Here is a 20999-nt window from a genome sequence, read left to right as displayed (position 1 = left end):
ACCCCACACAAGCTTATGAAAGCTCTTTTGTTAACTCAATAAGTCACGTCATGACATCGCCAACTCATTAAATCACATCACGGCTTCATGCATATTGACATCGCGACATCACTCATTGTTGACCCATGTAGCGGTATCGGAAGTTTGTGGTCACGACATGGCCCCTATTTTTGGCATAAATCCTATTTGATACCAACTCAACCATTTTCAAATAAACCTAAATGTTGTATACATCTTTTAACAATAAAAAAACATCATCATTCCATACCATCCCATGCCAGTATGATCACATAAACATTTCAGCCAAGCATTTAACATGTCAAATACAACATGATCATCATTTGAGTTCAAATAAACTCAAGGACTTATATGACTTAATTTTGATTCAATCAAGATATAACTGAACCATATTTCATGTTTTGCATCTAAATGTACCAATTCTAATTTAATCATCAACTCATTATACCTAAACAACCTTACTTTTCAACCCTTAACCTAACAATTTATGCGAGTTCATGATCACTATACTATCTTTAATGGCATCGAAAATAACTAAACATGCATCAATTAAGTCATTCATCAAACGTATCATCCGTAACCAAACATAAGCACCTTTTTCACAAACAATCCACTAAAAATGACCACTTACATAATAAAATACTCTTATATACATGTCATAAGGATTGGACTCAAAATGAACATAATTCTATTGTCTTTGATAGTGTGTGTGCTTTCCGTTGACCCAGCTCGGCAAATTCCACAAGGTTGCAATCTATAAGGGAAAGATACAACTAGAATAAGCATTTAGAATGCTTAATAAGTTCAAATGGGAACACATAGCAAACCTTAGTTTGCATAATGTTGGTTAGAAAATGGCATTCAAAACATTAACAAGGTGAGCATATGTTTATATACGTGATCATTATATAATACAAGTAACTTAAGCATACAAAGTCATATTAGATATCAATAACCTATCACAAAAGCACATTCAATAAAAAAATTGTAAGGTTGTACCAAATGTTCATGATTCATATCAAACATATTTCTATAATTAAAGCATAAAGACGAATCATTTACAATTATGTCCTTTTTAATGACATTTCAAATTGGTATCCAATTTCATTTCATTACATTTCAAGTTTCCAATTTCATTCATAGCATTTTTGCACGATGGAACCCTAGTAAAATAGAATCAGATGCACGAGTGAACTACACCACACCAAGTTGCTCGCCCTAGCATATTTAATTCTATATATCATGTAACGCTCATTTTCTAGTGAGTACAAGGTTTGGCTTATAGTCCTAAACTAATATGATTGGTGGAGTAGTATTCACCCAAATACATCTCTTGGCGTATAGAGTGGGCGTATACAGCTATGTGTTTAAGTTAACGAAGGTTCTATGTCAGATTTCTATGTTAGTTGGAATAGGATAATGGCAAAGTAAAACGATATGGAGGGTAAGAGTTCATGTCAAAAGTAGAGTGCGTCCTTTTATTGTAATACTGTGCAAGTTACGTTGCAAGGTAAGCTGGTTAGGAACCAAATGAATGTGAACCAAGATAATTAAAAGATAAACGGATACTGAAGTAGGTTTCTTGGAAGTTGTAGACCTTTGGATAAGACAATTCAGTAACGGTGTGACATTAGTCAAGTCCCAATAAAGATTCAGATTACATTAATGGATAATCAGGTTAAAGAAAGAGGGAGTTTTCTTCTTTCTTTTTCAAGAAGCACTACTATGAAAATCTTAAGAAAAAACTAAAGTGTTACATTTTCTCAGAGTTGGAGTTGCAAATCAGGATCTTTGTTAGTGACTACTCCATGTCAAGATATTGTGACTCCTTATGTTAAAGTTATGAAAGATTAAGTTGAAGTTATGAAATATTAAGTTGGAATAAGTGCATGAATAGTAAGATGAAGAACTAAGGCTTTATATAAAGGTTATTTGAGTTTGAGGTGATGTTAAATGTTACAAATGAGTTTTAATGGTGTTCTTCTGTTTTATAAGCAATGGTTGTTGCAGTTCCTTGTTGGACTTGAAGTTCAAGCTGCTATATGTGGTTGTTAGGTGAGTCTCTAAGCCGGCTTGTAACAGCCCATTTTTTAATAGTTCTGGAAATAGTAGTTTTGGGGCCACAAATCCGACAAGTAAGTTTATAAATGTGGTGCAACACCCAACCCTGACCCACTCTTCGAGTTTGGGACCTAGCCTTTGGAAGCACCCCTCTATATACATGTTATGATTCCCCCCACACTTTTTCTCTCACGTCGGCAAAGTTTGGCTCAGCCTTCTGCTCAATTTCTGATGACAACTTTATCTTGCAATCAAGTAGATTGTTTATAAGCTCAAATGAGCTTAGTGAGATTTTGTGTAACTGTTATATAAAAAAAGATCAAAGTTAAGGGATTGAGGATTTAGAGCAAATTTTCCATTCCCTGGTCAACCATCGCATTTAATGGATTGTATAAATAAAGCTTTTGCCATTCCTCTTTCTTCTTTTTTTTTCCTTCAGCTCATAGCTAACTTACTTCTGCTCCATTTATAGTACATGCCCAATTTTTCTACAGAATGGATGACCTATAAGGGTATGGACCTAAATACACCTCAATCGAAGTTCTTTTACTTAAAAATTTTAATGGAAAACCCTAGGACGGTCATTAATTGTCTAATCTTTATTCCCTCGAGTTTCAATTTCTTTCCTCCCTATTTCATGGCAAACTGTTTGCCCCATAATAGTCCTTGACGGACTCCTTCCTTTGCTAACCCGAACATTGTAGCCCTATATAACCTTGATGGACATAATCGCCCTTAATTTTCCTTTATGTCTGTGAAACCTTAAAATTTCAATCCTTGGACAAGTACATTATTTTACTCAGTCGACTTTAGAATTTTTTTATATGACGATCCTTGCCAATCCTACATCATCGAGTCAAGAATATCCACTATATAGACTCTCGAGTCCATTTTACTTGGTTGAGTCTTTATGATACCATAACCGAGTTATGGTTTCCACTCTTCTCAAGAAAATTGTCTTGGAAAACTTCATTGGTTGCTATAGTTAAAGCATGGTCTTATATCCCACAGTCCCTATGTTTAATGTCCTAGCGAACTACCCCTTGCCTTGCATCTTAGCGAACTTTCCCATGTTTAGTGTCCCATTGAACTTCCCATCTTTAACGTCTCGTCCAACAATCTATGATGTTGTAGCATCTTTCAGCTAGGGTCTTACACACTATCACTTGTGTTTATCATCCTGAAGAACTACATGGGTTACCATAGTCTAACTACAGCCTTACACCTTATATTCCCCGTGTTTATTGTCCTGGTGGACTACTAGGATACCATAACATCTTTCAGCTATGGTCTTAGTCCTGTCTACCATGATTCCATGGCATCTTTTAGCCATGATCTTACTCAATTTAGTCATAGTCCTGTCCACCTGAGTTGTCATAGTCCAACTATGGTCTTATACCTTATATTTCTTATGTTTACTGTCTCGACGGACTACTAGGATGCCATAGCGTCTTTCAACTATGGTCTTAGTCCAGTCTACCATGACTCCATGGCTTCTTTCAGCCATGGTCTTACTCATTTTAGTCATGATGCCATAACATCTTTTAGCTATAGAATTAGTCCTATCTACTATGATTCCATGACGTATTTCAACCATAGTCTTTACTCATTTTAGTCATGATGTCATATCATCTTTCAGCTATGGTCTTACTCATTTTATAGCGTATAGTTTCCGATTGGTCCCATCGCTTAGCCATACTCTTTCATTCATTCTTCCCATAACGTTTCATCCATTCCTCCATTCGTCGTCCTATACCTTGATTCTTGGACACCACAGTGTCCACTCCGTAAGACCCGAAGCTTTGCCTATCACTGTTTGCACTCCATAATATCGTATGGTGGTATCTAATGGTTTCACCCCTTTACCCAATCCTAAATTCATCTAACTCATCAATATTACCCATCGTCTTAACTCATACAATACATTTATTTCCCTTACATGTCAACACTAAGTACGCAATCTATTAAAACATGTGATTCTAACTATTTCATGCACAATAACTACCATTGGTCGGACATCCATATATTATGCAAATTCTACTCATTCATAGTATACATAATCAACAGAAATCATTCATCGTTTCAAAAATGGGGTATAAAAACTCACCTTACTTTATTATTCTTAACAACTTAGCTTGCACAAACGCCAAAGCCTCCTTCATCTTGGAAGCTAACCATAACAACCATTTATTGGTTAATCTTAAAGATGCTTAATCTTTAAAAACCCATAATTTATAATTATACTGAAGCTTAGAGGATCCTTACTCTACTTTGTCTTCAATCCACAAGTTCGAAGGGATAAAAAAACTTACCAGTTCCCAATCTTTTTTACTTCTAAATTCAAATACGTACGATAGTTGTAACATGCAAAACTTCCTTCAGCTACATCCTCTTTTCTTCAAACTGACTGAAGAAGACAATGCTTAGGAAGAAAGATTTAGGGAGCAGAATTGAAAGGCATTTTGTTCCCACGCACTCTTATATATATACCATCGACATGGTCTCCACAGACCTTTTGTCACGCCTTGAACTTAGAATGTTTTGTTTGCATATTCTGAACACGAATGAGTAATTGGCATAATGGTTAAGTGTTTGTGTAATTTCCTTGAAGTCTCGAGTTTGAACTTCGATAGGTACAAAGGTCAAAAATACTTTTGTGTGTTAGCCAAATTTGTAACTTTGAAAAGTGTCGGACTCTTTAAATTCTTTTTTAAAAACTAAAAAAACTAAGATTTTTATTTTAATTTTCAAATTTTTAACAATCATCCCATATTTTCTCCCAAATTTTCCTCCTTCAATCGCCCACACTCCATATATTTTTCTCCTTCATTATATTTTTTCCTTTTCTTTCACCCTTCATTTTTTTTTGTTTGTTTTCCTTGCTTCTGCACTATTGCCATATTATTGCTATACAATCTATCATAGTCCTATGTTGATACCATTTTTGTTAATTTTGTCACTCTCTCTGTGTCCTTGTCGCCTAGTGTGTCAGTTAGTACTCTGTTCACCGATTCCGCGTTATGTAGTGTAAGTAGTATTAATTAACATTGTTTTCATTTTCCCTGTGCTGAACTTCGTGTGTTAATGGTACGAGTTAACCGTGTACATTTTGTATGATAGGTGCGTGTGCACGTTGAGATCGTTTTCTGCTAGTTGGTTGCTGCCCGTTTCGGAGTTAAGGTGTGGGACTTCGTTAAGTTATATCGTATATGTGTGTGTGCCACAATTAAGTCATATGTTGCTGCCATTTTACGCTAATGTGGCTGTTGTTACCATGTCGTGTTTGCATACTAATTTTACATTAAATATGCCGATTTTGTTTGTCGTTTTGTGCTGAATTGGGCTACTGTTCACATGTTGATTTTTCATGAAAATACCCTGCCGTTGTAACGAACATTTGTTGCTATTTTTTTTAGTAAATGTCGCATATGTGTGCACATTTTACTATTGGATGAGTTTAATGTTGCATATATGAGCCTAGTTGCTGTTGTTTTTAGTGCGTAAAATGCCATATATGTGGGTCGGTTTTTGTTGTTGTTCTGGTGCACAAACGTTGTGCATATATGTGAAGTAGGCTGCTATTTTTTGGGGGTACATGTGCGACATAAGCATGTTGTTTTCGTGATAGGTTTGTTTGTTGAATTATAACCCGGGTAGTGCTAGTATATGAGGCACATAGAGGCTGCTTGGTTAAGTTAATCGTTCACAAGTATTGTCACCTTTAAGTACAATACATATCTTTGTTCATTGAAAACACGACTGTATAGCATGATATGTTACTATTTATGTATGACATTTCACATGTGCATGGGGTTGGATTATTGTTTTGGTTGTCAGAGGAGTTTCGTGGAGTTTTGGTGGCTCTATTCGCGTTATATATTCTGGAGTTATGACATTGATACTCTACCCCGGAGCTTTGTTGGAGTTCTGGCGGCTTGTCCACTATATTGGCAACTTGTTTGCATTATGAATTATTAATGGTAGTTAAACCGTGATATTTGGCAGCTCGATTGTGACTTATATCTTTTCATTGTTTTGGTGTTCGTAGACGAGTTATGAGATCTCATGGTGTGTAACGAATGGTATGGCTAGGACTTATATCATCTACATAATCATGACATGCATCATATTTAATCGCATCTACAATGTGCTATATGTTTGTTTTTTATGTATGCTTTATTATCACTGTCTGTTTGCTTTAGTCTCACACTAGGCTTTATAAACTCGCCCTCTTAGTGTCACTTTTAGGTAAGCCACAAACCTAGGGTTGCGCTCGGCTCGGGACGTCTCGGATCAGTGCATTTTACTTTATTTAACGTTTAATTGACGTATTAGTTTTTCTTTTATATTTCTAAAGTTGAACCATCAAAATTGTTTTAAATTCGGACCTCTTATTTGGTTTTGCACTATGTTATAAACATGATTTTTCTGAAATTGTTAATGGGCCCAATATGCATGTAACTGGATTAAATACAATACTGTAAGTTTAGTAAATATCTGCAGTGTTTTAGTTTCTGCTGCGCATTACTAAATTGTTTTAAGGCACAGGCCTTCAAAAGTAAACCCAACGTTTCAAAGAGACGCTACAAATGCGTAACCTAGCATAATTAATTATTTGAAGTAAAAATGAGGTTTTACGAATTACAACTCTTTTCCCCAAGTCTTTCCAAAACAATATGTATAGCAGTTTTTGGCCCATTCGGCCTTCATGGCCACCCGGTGATCAATATAAACTTCTATATTCGACCGTAACGTCTAGGCGGATTTAGGAGATTATACCTATACTACCACTCAATCCTAATTATTATGTCTTCCACTATGGAACCAATCGGTTCTAATCTAACTAAACCAATGTTGGATTTTAATCATTCCCTAACTAGCCATTGAAGTCTTTATAAATGTCTCATTTGAATCCTCAAATTCCCTTTTTCTTCCAATTTGCTCTTGGACTTGTCTTTAAATTCGGGTCCCTAAAGGGACTGAGTGTAATATGGGGTATCGATACCTATTATGAAAACTTTTAAAACATTAAATTTGGTTCTTTTTCACGCTCAAGTTAGTAAATGTCGTAAGCTCGGATAAGTCTCAAACAAAATCATATAATGCAATTATGATATGTTTTGAAAATGAGTGCATGTATTATGGTGAAAATTGATTATTAAATGTTTATAGTTACTCCGGGAACGACTGTAATATCTGATAGCTCGAACTCGGTGATCTGGTCAGGTTAGAGGTATTACAAGTTACACGTGATAGATTATTATTGTGACAAATAACAATTTATAAGCTATGCCACATAAGAAATGTTTCTTTTTTGGTAATCTAATATTGCTATAGTATATATAATGATTACTAAAGAAATTATTAGAGATTTATTTATTATATATTCTAAAAAGAATCATTTATGCTAATATTTTTTAATCAATTCTTTAAAATTAACTATGCTAACCTATTTTCTTATGCAAATGTAAATTTAGGGTTTTTTAATATTTAGCAAATAAGGATTAAAAACTATTTAATATTAAGTCTTTAGAATTGGAATATAAATACGCATGACAAATTATTATAATGCCAAATGGTTGTGTAAGAATTATGCCGGATTGGATTGTTTCCTAATGGTAACTTCATATTGCTATATTATATCTACTAATTTGGATTTCCGCACGCTGCATGAGTTGTTTATGTGTAGTAATATTATAATATTTTTATAATTTTGGTTTTGTTTAAATTAATTAATTATTTAGAAAATAATTAATGATATATGCATAATCTTGTATTTATACAAAACAAAATGTTGATTTCATTTAACAAAAAATTGATATATTGAAAATAAAATAATTCTAAATGCATTGATTTCTTTAACAAAAATATAAATATTTTAAAATCAATTAATAAATTAAATATATAAACATGTATTTTTAATTTTGAAGTAAGAAACATATATTGTTAATATTGTCATATTGTGTTATCTCGTACTATTAAAATTATTAGAAAATATACAGTTTATTTAGATTTTATATCAAACAAATTTTAATTCCATAATCATTTTCTATATCAAATATAGTCTACTACTTTTTATATACAATGAGTTGGATGTCGGAGATATTAACAAAATATTGTGATAATCTCATATTGCTATACTATACTATAATATATATAATGATTAATAAAAATTTATTTATGCTAATATTTTCTAATCAATTCTTTAAATTATGTTAACTTTTTTCTCAACAAAACATAAATTACCTAAATTATATGTTTAAGGTTTCTTAATTTTAGAAAATAAGTATTATGAAATAATTTTAAAATTATTTAACATCGAGTATTTAGAATTGGAATATAAATTCAAATGACAAGTTACTAAAGTGCCAAATGGTCTTATGACAAGTGCCGCATTGGATTGTTTCCTAAATAGTAACTTCAAATTACCATAGTATATATATTATTTTGGATTACGCACGATGCATAAATTGTTTGTGTATGGTAATATTTTAATATTTTTATAATTTCATTTTTGTTTAAATTAATTAATTATTTAAAAATAATTAATGATATATGCATGATCTTTTATACATATAAAAATTATTGATTTTATTTAATAAAAATATAATGTATAATAATGTATTAAAATAAAATAAGTTTAAATGCATTGATGTTGTGACCAATAAACATAAATATTTTTAAAATTAATGAATAAATTAAAAATAGAAACATGTATTTGTTTTTTAAATTTTGAAGAAAACAACATGCGATGTTAATATCTTGTTATCTCGTATTATTATAATTATAAAAATTTATATAGTTTCTATTTTAGATTTTATATAAAGTAAAATTAATTTAAATTTGGAATTTTATTCCATAATAATTTTATACCAAATATACTCTAATACTTTTTATATAGAATGGGATAGATGTTGAAAATATTAACAAAATATATGAATTTTTTTTAAATTTATCATTATATTTTTATAGAAAACTATCTAGATTTGTTTTTTAAATATAGTCAACAGTTACACGTATTATAAGCTATGCGATATAGGTATTGTTTCCTTTTTTGGTAAACTGGTATATATAATTAGTAAAGGAAATTATTAGTCAATTATTAGAGATTTATTAGATATTCTAAACAAATTATTTATGCTAATATTTTTAACCATTCCTTTAAAATCAAGTATGCTAACCTTTTTCCTGTGCAAATATAAATGGTCTAAATTATATATCTAGGGTTTCTTAATAATTTGTAGCAAATAAGTGTTCAGAAATAATTTAAAATTAATTTAATATTGAGTTTTAGAATTGGAATATAAATGCAAATGATAGGTTATTAGAATGTCAATGGTTGTATAAGAATTGTGACACATTGGATTGTTGCCTAATCGGTAATTTCATATTGCTATAATATATATATATATATATATATATATATATATATCTGCACACTGTACAGGTTGTTTGCATGTAGTAATATTATAATTTTAGTTTTTATTTAAATTGATTATCTATTTGAAAAATTAATGACATATTCATAATCTTGTATACATATAAAATTTGTTGATTTCATTTAACAAAAATATAACATATGATAACATATTGAAAATAAAATAAGCCTAACCGCATCGATGACGTAAGCAATAAATAGAAATATTTTTAAAATTAATTAATAAATTAAATATAGAAACATGTATTGTGAATATTGTGTTATCTCATATTATTATTTATAATTCTTAAAAATTATATAGTTTCTATTTATATTTTATATCAAACAAAATTAAATTTAAATTGTAGTTAGAATTTTTATTCTCATAATCAATTTTATACCAGATATGGTCTAATATTTTTATATGCAATGAGCTGGATGTTGAAGATATTAACAACACATATAAGGGTCTAACCTTTTAAAATGCTTATATAAAGGTCTAACTTTTATAAAAATGTTTAAATAATGATTTTCATTCACTTCAACCTATTTTGAGTAAAAATAGGCGATAACATGTTTCTTTTGCATGTTTTACGTATTTAAATTAAATAATTCTTGAATTAATTCTTGCTAAATTGGTGATTTTATGTTTAAATTCTGTTAGGAATGTAATTGGATGCTTTAAATAAAAACAAACAAAAGAGAACTAAATTGGAGCACAAAATTTTGAGACATTTAAGGGTTGATTAGATATTTTTTACTTTGTAAAAGCCATATTTAGAAAAAAAATTCTGATATGAATTTGATTTCGTGTAATTAGTTGTTAGGTGAGTTAGGATAATTTTAGTATATGATATGTATATAAATAGGGTGTGTGGTGACCTTTGAAAAACACACTTGAATACATTGGAAATTGAATGAAATTATTTTTATCCCTTTCTATCTCATGTGTCAATAGCATTCTGCCATTTTATTTCGTTCTCCTTGTTTCTTTACAAATTTGTTCAATTGCTTCTTAAGTCCCTTCCTTTTCCACTTTTTTTTATCATTTCCACTAAATCCATTTTCATACACCAACTAGCATGATAAGTCTCATGCTTCACTAAACTTCTACTTAGCTTTAGGTCAGTATTCTTTCCTGTCAAGAATCGCGAGAAAATGAATCCACACTACAAATCTTTCATAACGGTATTCACCATCTCTCCGGAATGTGGGATAGTACAAATTCGTCCCTTCAGGTTAATTCAATTTCAACTCAAAGTGCACTTTAGGTTGGAGTCATTTTGGCATACAGTTGAGAAGTCGAGTTGGCTATGCTATATTCAGATTTCCACGAACAAACTGGCATACCCTAGTGGGGTCATACTAGTTGGATTTTTGTCAAGGGAGTTAGTCATCGGATTTTAACAACCCACACGGTTGAGGTCGTTGATCCGAGTTGGGTTCTTCAAAACGCAAAGTTGCCAAGGTCTTGAATTGCGAACTTGTGTATCATGGTTAGGCAATTGGTAAGGTTTGGTTTACAGGTCGTATCGGAATCAACTACGAAAGAAAGAATTGGCAGTTGGGACATTCTTGGTCGCTATAACTAGCTTATGGTTTGGAAGAGAAACCCATTTTTAAGGATCGATTCGAAACTAAAATTCATCGAGTCTAAGGCTAAGACTTTATATTACTGCTTACTAAATTCAATCTCATTTTCATATTTTCTTATTTTTATTTTTTTTCATTTATATAATTGTTTATTGCTTTAATTTCATTTTATTTACTTTTCAAATATTTTCATCTCCTATTGTTTATTTTTTTCAGCAAGTTCGTCAAGAGTCGTGGGAATGACTATTGCCACAACAATAATTCTGGTCATAAGAAAAGGCGAAATTATATAACCAATCCCTCTGGATTTGACACTACTACTTTATAATACTACCTAGTGTTATTTTGTCATAGGAATTTTTATTTGGTGGGTTTGACACCCATCAAATTTCGGTGGCATTGCCGGGGATTGGAAATATTTTTTCTAATTTTTGTTTATTTTCCTTATGACTAGGTTAGAACCGGGAACACTAGAATTTGAACTAAAAATAGAGAAATTGGCTTGAACATTACGAAGAGAAGCTATTTGGCGCGGTAAATGACCGCAACCAGAGTTCGAAACAGGGTTTTATACCGAAGATATTTTCTCATTCAATGAACCAGAAGAAATGGTAGATCAAACTATACGCCAACTTGCAGCAGCACTAGATGAACAACAACCATTATCCATAACTTATCGGCAGGAGGAATGATGTTCGAGTTGAAGTCGGGCTTAATTCATCTATTGCCCACCTTCCGCAAATTGCAAAATGAAAATACGCATACCCATCATAAAGAATTCCACATGGTTTGTACAAGCATGAAACTACAAGGAGTGACCGAAGATCAAATAAAACTTCATGCTTTTCCTTTCTTGTTACCCGACTCTGCTAGAGAGTGATTATTTTATTTACCTCCAGGTTCAGTTAATACATGGTCTGATATGTCTCGTTTATTTCTAGATAATTTTTTTTCCAGTAGCTTGGGTAGCTGAATTAAGATGAGACATTGTAGTAATTTGGCAAAAGGAGACTAAACCACTTTATGATTACTAGAAGCAGTATAAAAAGTTGTGTGCAAGTTGCCCACAACATGGTCTAACTTAACAATCGCTTTTGCAGTATTTCTATGAGAGGTTACTCCCAATGGAAATAAAGATGATAGATGTTGCTAGTGGAGGGGCAGTTGTAAATATGATACCTCAAAAAGCAAGAGAGTTGATTTTGACCATGGATATCAATTCTCAACAATTTCAACCGGCTATAGAACCCACGAAACGGGTTCATGGGTTAAGTTCTCTATATTTAGAAAATAAAATTGATAAGCTTACCAATATTGTTCAAAATTTTCTTATAGATAAAACAAGCCCAACATGGTTATGTGGAATTTGTGCTATGCTAGATCATCCGATGAACTCGTTCCCTATTTTACATGAAGGTTTGACAGAACAAACAAATATTGTCAGAAAGTTTCCAGGGCCACCCTAAAGGCAATATGATCCCTATTCGAACACCTATAATATGGGGTGAAAAGATCATCCAAATCTTAGTTATGGGTCGAATCATCTATTCAATCAGTCATACCAACAAAGGTCGCTTCTGAATAGACAATTACCACATCCAAAATGATCTTTGGAAGCCATAGTGGAAAGGTTAGCCAGTAGTACTAAAAAATTTCAATATAAAATCGACATGCATTTGTAGGAAATAGATAAGCAAGTTAGCAAGCTTGCACTCATGGTAAGTCGTTTGGAGTCCCAAGGTAAGTTGTCATCTCAAGCTAAACCTAATCCTCGACATAATGCAAGTACTATGACATTGAAAAGTGGAACAATTTTGTATTCAGCTCCTAACACAGATCGTACATACAACCCAAAACGAGAAAAATGAGAGCTCGATCCAGTGTCCACTATAGATTCGACTCCTTAAAAGTCGTTTGCAGTACCACCTCCATTTCCTGGAAGACTCGTCCAATACAAAAAAAAAACGAGAAGAGAAGGATATCCTGGACACTTTTTGAAAGGTAAAAATAAACATTCCTCTTCTTAATGCGATTAAGCAAAATCCACGATATGCAAAATTCTTAAAAGAATTGTGCACAAGTAAGAAAAAGCTCTTGGGTAATGAAAAGGTGAGTGTCTTAGAAAACGTCTTGATTTCCATGCTGCCAACTTCATTTCCATTTTGTGAACTGTAGCGACCTAAAAATTTTGGCACGGGCGCTAGTCGAAGTGATTATTGAAAGTTTGAAAATTGAATCTCAATTTTATTTGAAAAATGAGTCGCCACCGATCTTTTTTCCTAGGTGTGATCGGACACCTAATAAATTCTCTTTTTAAGAGAAAAATTTATTTTTAAATTTTTCTAAAAAAAGGTAATTTTAGGTCTGCGTGAAAATCCAGAGAAAATTAGAGTTCGGGAGTCGGTTACACGCGAGGAAGGTATTAGCACCATCGCGACGCCCAAAATTGGTATCTTGTTAAACGCGCGTTGTCTTATTTTTCAAAAATACAAGTTCAATTTAATAGTTAATCGCGATCTGATCAAAATACGATAAATTTTTTTTAACACGAAGAATTTTGAAGCACAAATTTTTTTTTTCAAAAAAAAACGAAAATTTTGAAACACGAAAACTTTAGAAACACGAAATTTTTTTTAAAACACGACGTTTTTTGAAACACGAGAATTTTTTTCAAAACACAAAAATTTTAAAACATGAACATTTGTGAAACACGAGAATTTTTTGAAAACATGAAAATTTTTGAAACACGGGAATTTTTTTAGAAAACACAATTTTTTTTTAAATCACCGGAATTTTTCAAAACACGAAATCTTTGAAACACCAAAATTTTTTAAAATTTTTTAAAACACGAGGATTTTTGAAACACAAAATTTTTTTGAAAATACGAAGATTTGTTTTTTTTTTTGAAAACACGGAAATTTTTAAAACACAGGAATTATTGAAACACCGGAATTTTTGAAAACACGAGGATTTTTGAAAACACAAAAATTTTTTAAAACGCAAAAATTTTTAAAACACGAGAAAAATTTTTTTTGAAAACATGAAAATTTTTGAAACACCGAAATCTTGAAAACACAAAGATTTTTGAAAACACGAAGATTTTTTGAAACATGAGAATTTTTTGAAAACATGAGAATTTTGAAAAACGAAATTTTTTTATTTTTATTTTATTTTTTTAAAACACGAATATTTTTTGAAACCACGGAAAGATTTTTTAAAACACAAATTTTTCGATTTTTTAATTGAGCACTATCGTATTTAACACGAACTGGTGATATTCACTCAACATAGCAATGAAATCAACGAATTAGTGTCAAATCGATTTGTTGTCGTATTTTTGAAAACACGAATATATTTTTTGAAACACGAGAAAAATTATTTTGAAGCCACGAAAATTTCGAAACACGGAAAATTTTTTGTGAAAACACAAAAATTTTTTTGAATATTTACAATTTTTAAAAGGGCATATCGTGTTTAACATAAAGCGGTGATATTCACCCAACATAGCGATGAAATCAACGATTTAATGTTAAATCGATTCGTTACCTTATTTATTAAAATTATTTAAAATAAAATAAAATTAAAATGGAATTAAATTAAAAATATAAATATAAAAATATAAAAATGCATAAAATGTTAATAATATTAAAAGGAAATAACATAAAAATACGAGGGTTAAATTTAAAATGAAATAAACGAAATTACCGAAAAGCTCCCGAAACACGAGTTTCGTCGAACGGGTTACAGGAATTGAACCTCTTTTTTTTCTTTTTTTCTTTTTCTCTTTTTTCTTTTTTTTCCTTCTTTTTTCCTTCTCTTTTTCTTCTTTTTCTTTTCTTTTTTTTTTCTCTGCTGGGCCAACCCGTTGGGCCTGCTTCTGCTGGGCTGGTGCCTGCGGGCCTGGCCTGCTGGTGCTGGCCTGCTAAGCTGCGCTGGGCCTGGGGCTACTGGTTTGGGCTTGCTGGCCTGCTTCTTTCTTGTGCTTTGGGCTGCTTTTATTTTTATTTTTTATTTTTGGCTTTGGTTTTTTTTTTTTATTTATTTTATTTTTATTGGGCTGCTGGGCACGAGTCGGATTCAGGTCGGGTCTTGGGTCGGGTTTTGGGCCGGACGGGTCGGGTCGGGTCGACCCGACTGCTTTATTTTTTTTTCTTTTTTATTTCCTTTCTTCTTCCTCTTCTTCTTCTTCTTCTTCCTTTCCTCTTCAAAACCCTAGCCCTAAGCCGCCGTCCTTGCTGCCGCCGTCGTCTTCGTCGGCGATGCACCGATGGCCACTCTCCTCTTCTCCTCTCTTCCTCTTTTTTTTTGAAAAATTTCTCTTCTTTTTCTTTTTTTCGAAATTTTTTCGGGGTGTGGAGGGGTCCGATTTTTAGAGTTTAAACTCCTTTTTATAGTGGGTTTTGCTTCTTTTTTGCAGGTAGCAGGTGGGGAAGGCCATGCCCTAGGCCGGCGGCCGGAAATCGTGGGGTAGGTGCACGAAATCCGCCAGATTACTGGGGATTTTCTGACAGAAGGACCAATTTGTAAATACAGAAAAAGTTTTGGGGCTAAAACATAGTTTTGAAGAAGTTTAGGGGCCAAAATGTAATTTTGAAAAAGTTACAGGGTCAAAATGTAATTTAGAAAAGTTTAGGGGTTGAAATGTAATTTTGAAAAAATTTAGGGGTTAAAATATACTTTTAGAAAAATTCAGGGGTCAAAATGCAAATTTTTTAACACGAAATAATTCCCGGACAAAATTCAGTGATTACAGCTGCCCCTCTTTGCTCATCGCTAACAGGGATAGACCAAAGACTTAAAAGCATTGAATTTTGTTCAACTGTCTAAAATTTTCTTTTTATTTGAAAATTAGAAATCGAGAATAGCTCGGTGTGTGGCCCGACGCTGAACTCACCTCTAGCATTATGAGTTGATTTTTGAAAAACAGAAATTGAAAAGATACCTCGGCATGTGACCCGAGGCTCAACTCACCTCTTGCAATATGAGTTGATTTTTGAAAAAACTGAAATTTAAAAGGAATATCTCGGTATGTGTCTGAGGTTCAACTCACTTCTCGCAATATGAGTTGATTTAAAAAAAACAGAAATTTAAAAGAAATACCTCGGCATGCAACCCGAGACTCGACTCACTTCTCGCATTATGAATCGATTTTTGAAAAACAGAAATTGAAAATACTTCGACATGTGACCCGAGACTCGACTCACTTCTCGCATTATGAATCGATTTTTGAAAAAACAGAATTTGAAAAGTACCTCAACGTGACTCGAGGCTCAACTCACCTCTAGCAATATGAGTTGATTTTTGAAAAAACAGAAATTGAAAAGTACCTCAACGTGACTCGAGGCTCAACTCACCTCTAGCAATATGAGTTGATTTTTTTGAAAAAACAAAAATTGAAAAATACCTCGATGTGACTCAAGGCTCAACTCACCTCTCGCAATATGAGTTGATTTTTTTTTGAAAATACGAAATTTATAAGAAATACCTCGACATGTGACCCGAGGCTCAACTCACCTCTCGCATTATGAGTTGATTTTTTGAAAAACAGAAATTTAAACGAAATACCTTGGCATGTGTCCGAGGCACAACTCACCTTTCGCATTATGAGTTGATTTTTGAAAAACAGAAATTGAAAAGATACCTCGGCATGTGACCCGGGGCTCAACTCACCTCTCGCAATATGAGTTGATTTTTGAAAAACAGAAATTGAAAATACCTCGGCATGTGACCCGAGGCTCAACTCACCTCTCGTAATATGAGTTGATTTTAAAAAAACATAAATTGAAAATTCCTCAGCGTGACTCGAGGCTCAACTCACCTCTCGCAATATGAGTTGATTTTTGAAAAACAAAAATATAAAAGAAGTACCTCGGCATGTGACCGAGGCTCAACTCACTTCTCGCAATATGAGTTGATTTTTGAAAAACAGAAATTTAAACGAAATACCTCGGCATGTGTCCGAGGTTCAACTCACCTCTCGCAATATGAGTTGATTTAAAAAGAACAGAAATTTAAACGAAATACCTCGGCATGTGTCCGAGGCTCAACTCACCTCTCGCAATATGAGTTGATTTAAAAAGAACAGAAATTTAAACGAAATACCTCGGTATGTGTCCGAGGCTCAACTCACCTCTCGCAATATGAGTTGATTTTTGAAAAATAGAAATTTAAAAGAAATACCTCGGCATGACCCGAGGCTCAACTCACCTCTCGCATTATGAGTTGATTTTAAAAAATAGAAATTGAAAAATATTTCTTGAAAGAAATAAGGTTTCAAAAAACATCAGGTGAAACTAAAAGCCTTCTTCTTCATTGATTCTGTGCAGTGTTCTCCCAGTATTCCTTCCTCTACTGGTATACCTGTATATGTCATGTATGATGTTATTATGATATGCACATGTTTGTCCTAAATGTTTTCGTGTTTACATGATCAAACCATGCACCCTGGGCTGTTTGTCACATGCCCCACTTTTGATTTTCATGAGGGTCCGCATTCATCTCCTCAATTCTTGACTTTTCTCTCCAGTTTTGTACTCATCCTCAAGTTCTATGAGTAATCCACATCTTCGTATACCACCTTCCTACCCCCTTGTTGAACTTTGTTCTTGCTTCAGGGTCATTGTATTTATCAAATTCTTATCCAGGTAATGCTCAACATTTCTTTTGTTTAGAGTATGTCATCTTACTATTTATCATTTAAATGAATCAAACACGAGATGCATGAAAAATGGCAAAGTAGGCATGAAAGAAAAACCTCACATTCATTTCTTTTTCAAAAGCAACAAACAAAAAATTAACAAGGAAAGTTTAACAAATGAATCGTCATAAAGAAAAGAAAGCGAATTCAATGGCCAGAAATGCTCTAGATATCCAATGCATGAACTTCTCTGCATTTCTTCATCCTGGATCCTTTCGAGCACGGCTTCTTGTGTAGAAGATTTCGAGCTTCTGAGAATGCTTCAAATATTACGACTTCGTCATTCGACTCCCCGTTTAAGTCGTCTTTCTCCTTTAAGTTCGAGCCCGCTTCATTAGGACGCCCTTTCGGGTTTTCATCCTAATCCTTTTTGTTTATCAAGATGCCCTTTTCGGGTTTTCATCTTAATTTTTTTTCTTTTTTTTGTTTTTTTTGTTTTTTTGTTTTTTGTTTTTTTGTTTCTTTCTATTTTTTTGTTTTTTATTATTTTTTATTGTTTTTTTTGTCTCCTTTTTTTAGGCATAATATTTCTTCACAGCATCTGAATTCACTGGATTAGGTAATTCTTTCCCGTCCATCTCAGTGAGAATCAGAGCCCCTCCTGAGAATGCCTTTTTTACAACGTATGGCCCTTTCCAATTTGGTGACCATTTTCCTCGAAAGTCCTTTTGTATCGGGAGGATCTTTCTTAAAACGAGCTCCCCTTCGCGAAATTCTCTTGGCCGCACCTTTTTATCATGGGCCGTGATCATTCTCTTCTGGTACATCTGTCCATGACAAATTGCCTTCAAGCGTTTCCCTTTAATAAGTTTTAGCTGATCATATCGAGCTCGAACCCACTCTGATTCTTCTAACTTTGTCTCCATCAAGACGCGCAGGGATGGAATCTCTACTTCGATAGGCAGAACGGCCTCCATCCCGTATACCAGAGAAAAAGGAGTTGCCCCTGTAGAAGTCTGTACAGAGGTGCGATATGCGTACAAAGCAAATGGTAGCTTCTCGTGCCAGCCCTTATATGTCTCAGTCATTTTCCCGAGAATCCTCTTAATGTTCTTATTAGCCGCTTCTACTGCTCCGTTCATCTTCGGGTGATAGGGCGAAGAATTATGATGCTTTATTTGAAATTGCTCACATACTTCTTTCATCATCTTGTTGTTCAAGTTTAAAGCATTATCTGAAATGATTCTTTCAGGTAGACCATATCGACATATGAACTCCTTTTTTAAGAACCTACAGACTGCAGCCTTTGTCACATTAGCAAACGAAGTGGCTTCTACCCATTTTGTGAAGTAGTCTATAACCACAAAGATGAATCGATGTCCATTGGAAGCTTTCGGGGAAATTGGCCCTATAACATCCATGCCCCACATAGAAAAAGGCCACGGAGAAGTCATGACATGAAGGGGCGATGGAGCTGCATGAATTTTATCTCCATAAATTTGACATTTGTGGCACTTTCGTGCGTAGCCAATGCAATTGCTTTCCATCGTCAGCCAATAATAACCAAGTCTCATAATCTGCCTGGCCATAGTGAAACCACTGGCATGCGTTCCACAAATTCCTTTATGAACCTCCTCAAGTATCTTTCTGGCTTCAACGGCGTCCACGCATCTCAAAAGTACTTGATCTTTTCCTTTTTTGTATAGAATATCCCCATCAAGAACAAATCCAATCGCTATTCTCCTGATTGTTCTTTTCTCATTCTCGTTTGCTTGCTCGGGGTACCTTTAATTCTTGATATACTCCAAGATATCATAGAACCATGGTCGTCCATCTGACTCCTCCTCAATACTACAACAGTGCGCGGGGGTCTCATATATGCTCATTTGGATGGGCATTATCTCAGTTTCTCTGTTTGCTTTAAACATCGAAGCCAATGTGGCCAAAGCATCAGCCAATTGATTCTCTTCCCATGGAAAGTAGTTAAAAGTCACTTCATAAAATTCCTTGATTAGCTCTACAACGAGATCACGATATTTGACTAATTTCGAATCTCTCACTTCCCAATCTCCACGAATTTGGTAAATGACTAATGTTGAGTCCCCGTGCACCTCTAAGATTTTGATTTTCCTCTCGATAGCTGCACGAAGTCCCATGATGCAAGCTTCATATTCCGCTATATTATTTGTACAAAAGAAATTCAATCTGGCAGTAAGCGGGTAATGGTTCCCTTCAGGTGACACTAAGACTACTCCGATCCCATGCCCCAATGCATTTGATGCACCACCAAAGCTCATCTTCCATGACTTCTCTTTTGATGACTCGCCCTCTTTTCCTGAAATGCACATCAAATCTCCATCTAGGAAATCAAATCTCAAAGGCTCGTATTCATCCGTTGTTCGACTTGCCAAGAAGTCAGCTATTGCGCTTCCCTTTGTCGACTTTTGGCTCACATATACAATATCATACTCAGTCAATAGGATCTGCCATCGTGCCATCCTCCCTAAGAGTGCAAGTGACTCCATCATGTACTTTATTGGGTCCAGTTTTGAAATTAACCATGTCGTGTGATACAGCATGTATTGCCTGAGCCTTCGAACTGTCCAAATCAATACACAACAAAACTTCTCAATTGAAGGGTACTTTGCCTCATATTCTGTGAACTTCTTGCTGAGGTAGTAAATTGCCTTTTCTCTTCTTCCTGACTCATTGTGTTGCCCCAGTACGCAACCCATTGAGTTCTCAAACACGGTCAGGTACAATATTAAGGGTTTTCCAGGGGTCGGCGATACTAGCACAGGAGGATTAGACAAATACCATTTTATCTTATCGATGGCCACTTGGCATTCCTCATTCCATTCTCCCGGGTTATGCTTTCGAAGGAGTCGAAAAATTGGATCACACTGATTCGTAAGTTGGGCAATGAATCGAGCAATGTAATTCAACCTTCCTAAAAATCCTCTGACTTCTTTTTGTGTGCTCGGGGGAGGCAATTCTTGTATAGCTTTTATCTTATCTGGATCAACCTCGATACCTCTTTCACTAACAATGAAACCTAGCAGTTTTCCTGAGGTAGCCCCAAACGTACATTTGGCCGGGTTAAGCTTCAACTAGAAGTTTCTTAATCTTTCAAACAGCTTCCTAAGACTCCCAACATGCTCTCTTTCTTCCCGAGATTTGGCAATCATATCATCGACATAAACTTCTATTTCTTTGTGCATCATATCATGGAACAACGTCACCATGGCTCTCTGATATGTTGCCCCAGCATTC

The sequence above is a fragment of the Gossypium raimondii genome, chromosome 7, assembly GCF_025698545.1.
Source record: "Gossypium raimondii isolate GPD5lz chromosome 7, ASM2569854v1, whole genome shotgun sequence".
Taxonomy (NCBI): Eukaryota; Viridiplantae; Streptophyta; class Magnoliopsida; order Malvales; family Malvaceae; genus Gossypium; species Gossypium raimondii.
This window is presented reverse-complemented; position numbering follows the sequence as displayed.